Source organism: Aulostomus chinensis, chromosome 11, assembly GCF_037954235.1.
Source record: "Aulostomus chinensis isolate RoL2024-O1b breed Wild chromosome 11, RoL_Achi_v1.0, whole genome shotgun sequence".
NCBI lineage: Eukaryota > Metazoa > Chordata > Actinopteri > Syngnathiformes > Aulostomidae > Aulostomus > Aulostomus chinensis.
The window spans coordinates 262148-265291 of NC_141330.1; positions in this window are offsets into that span (position 1 = coordinate 262148).

Consider the following 3144-nt stretch of genomic DNA (forward strand, 5'->3'; position numbering starts at 1 on the left):
CATCTACGCGTCAGCCTACATGAAGGCTCACAACTCAAGGAAACTGTGGGACAGCTGACTGTGATATAAGAAACCTGTGAGTCCCATGTTTACTCATGCTGAGCAGTTCATTCTGGGTATCTGGACTTTTTAGTGATGACTGATGATTGTGATGTTTTGGAATGAATAAAGCACCCAGGATCTGGGATGAGGGGAGAAGAAGAGGAGTCAGTAACACGTCTGAGGACAGGAGGAGGAGAGAGAAGCCCAGTGCATCATGGGAGATCCCAGCAGTCTGAGCCTATAGCAGCAGATCTAAGGGCCAGCCTAAGCAGTCCTGACTATAAGCCTGATCAACAAGGAGGTCTTAAGTCTGCTCTTAAACCTAGAGAGGGGGTCTGGGTCCTGGACTGAAACTGGGAGACGGTTCCACAGGAGGGGAGCCTGATAGCTGAAGGCCCTGCCATCCTACTGTTAGAACTCTAGGAACCAGCAGGAACCCTGAATCCTGGGAGTGAAGGGTTCTAGCTGGATCATAGGGGACCAGGAGCTCTGTCAGGGATGAAGGAGCCTGACTGTTGAGGACTTTGATGGTAGAAGGAGAATTTTAAATTCTGTTCTGAATCTGACAGGGAGCCATGCAGAGAAGCAGTCCAGGAGAGACCTGGTCTCTGCTACCAGTTCTAGTCAACATGCGGCAGCAGCATTCTGGACCAGCTGGAGAGTCTTTAGGGACTTGTTAGTCCAGCCTGGTAGGAGGGAGGTGCAGTGATCCAGCCTGGAAGTGACAAAAGCAGGGACTAGTTTTTCTGAATCTTCTTGAGCCAGGATGCTCCAGCTGCCACCCATAGCTCCACCTGCTCACGTCCCCATCTGTCCATCAGTGTCTCCTCCTTTCTCTCCCTCTTTCTCTCTGTCCCTCTCTTTCCTTCTGTCTCTCTGTCTTCCTCCATTCTCTGTCTTTGTCTCTGTCCATCAGTCTCTCCTCCTTTCTCTCTCTCTTTATCTCTGTCCCTCTCTCTCCTCCTGTCTCTCTGTCTTCCTCCATTCTCTGTCTTTGTCTCTGTCCTGCTCTCCTGCTCTCTCTCCGTCCCCACTGATCCTGGATCTGCTCCACCTTCCTGCTGGTAAAGGAAGGTTCTGGTGGCTGCTGTTGCAGGATGTGCTGCTGATGGAGAATTGTTGGGTGGAGGTTCATTGAAGGAGGGAGGTGCTGGACCTGCTCTACTTGGACAGAGTCAGGACAGGACTTTGGTTGGGGTTTGGTGACACAAATAAAACTGACTTGACTAATTTTCAATTTTATGGTTACACTTTAATATTTCACTGTATTGTGTAAATTAATATTGTAGTTTTATATTTTTATTGTCTTGTTATTGGTATTGTAGTTCTAATCAAGTATGGCCTGGTGGAGCAGTGGTCCTCACCGTGGCCCCCCAGCAAGAAGGTTGTGGGTGGAGCCCCGGCTGCAGCACAGGGTCTTTCTGGGTGAGTCTCCATGTTCTCCCTGTTCCTGCTGGGTTCTCTCTGGTACTCCAGCTTCCTCCACAGTCCAAAGACATCAAGAGGGACCAGGTTAATCCAGACTCTAAATTGACCGTAGGCGTGGCTGGGAGAGCCAATGGTTGTCTGTCTCTATGTGTTGGCCCTGCCATGGACTGGTGACCTGTCCAGGGGGAAGGCTGCTGGGTTAGGCTCCACCCCCACCACCCTAAACAGGAGAAGAGGGAGAAGATGGAGGGATGATGGATGGATGATGGATGGATGGAGGGATGGATGGATGATGGATGGATGGATGAAGGGTAGAGGGATGAATGGATGGTTGGATGGATTTAGGTCACCTTCAAAACCAGGAGGTGAGCAACTGCATCTGATCTTAAATCCAGAACTGAAACAATCAGAGAATGTATCAAGTGTTGCCATCGTCCTCCTCTTATCTTGTTGGTCCGGGTCGGGGGGGCAGCAGCCTCAGCAAGGAAGCCCAGACTGCCCTCTCCCAACCACGTCCACCAGCTCTTCTGGAGGAATCCTGAGGCATTCCCAGTCCAGCCCAGAGATATAATCTCTCCAGCGTGTCCTGGGTCCTGGGTCGGCCTGAGGCCTCCTCCTGGTCAGACATGCCTGGAACACCTCCTGAGGGAGGCGTCCTCTCCAGATACCTGAACCACCTCCACTGACTCCTCTACCTGGAGGAGCAGCAGCTCTACTCTGAGTCCCTTCTGAAGGACTGAGCTTCTCACCCTGTCTCTAAGGGAGAGCCCAGCCTCCCTGAGGAGGAAACTCATTTCAGCCGCTTGTATTCAGGATCTTGTTCTTTCAGTCATTACCCAGAGCTCATGACCACAGGTGAGGGTTGGAACGTAGATTGACAGGTAAATCAAGAGCCTCACCTTTTGGCTAAGCTCCCTCTTCACCACAACACACTGGTTTAGCACCCACATCACTGTGGATGCCGCCCCAATCCACCTGTCAATCTCCCGCTCCATCCTACCCTCACTCGTGAACAAGACCCTGAGATACTGAAAACCCTCCACCAGAGGGAGTGCAACCCCCCCCCGACCTGGAGTGGGCAGGCCACCCTTTTCCGGATGAGGACCATGGCCTCAGACTTGGAGGTGCTGATTCTCATCCAATCAAGTGTTCAACTGATCATTCACTGAGGTTTTCAAATATAAAGAGAATTGGACTAAATGTACTGTACTCAAATACAGCATGGAAATGATATATGTTGGTAAAAGATGTCGCTTTGAGAACCAAACATGTCACAATCACAGCTGACTCTGATCCTGATTGAAATCATCATTTTATTCAAATGAGTTCTTCCTCGGGTTGCACGGTGGTGCAGTGGTCAGCACTGTGGCCTCACAGCAAGAAGGTTCCGGGTTTGAGTCCCGGCTCGGGCGCGGGATCTTTCTGTGTGAGTCTCCATGTTCTCCCTGTTCCTGCGTGGGTTCTCTCTGGTACTCCGGCTTCCTCCACAGTCCAAAGACATCAAGAGGGGACGAGGCTGATTGATTCTCTAAATTGACCGTAGGTGTGAATGTGAGTGTGAATGGTTGTTCGTCTCTGTATGTTGGCCCTGTGATGGACTGGGGACCTGTCCAGGGTGAACCCCGCCTCTCGCCCGTCGATGCTGGGATAGGCTCCACCCCCCCCCCCGCGACC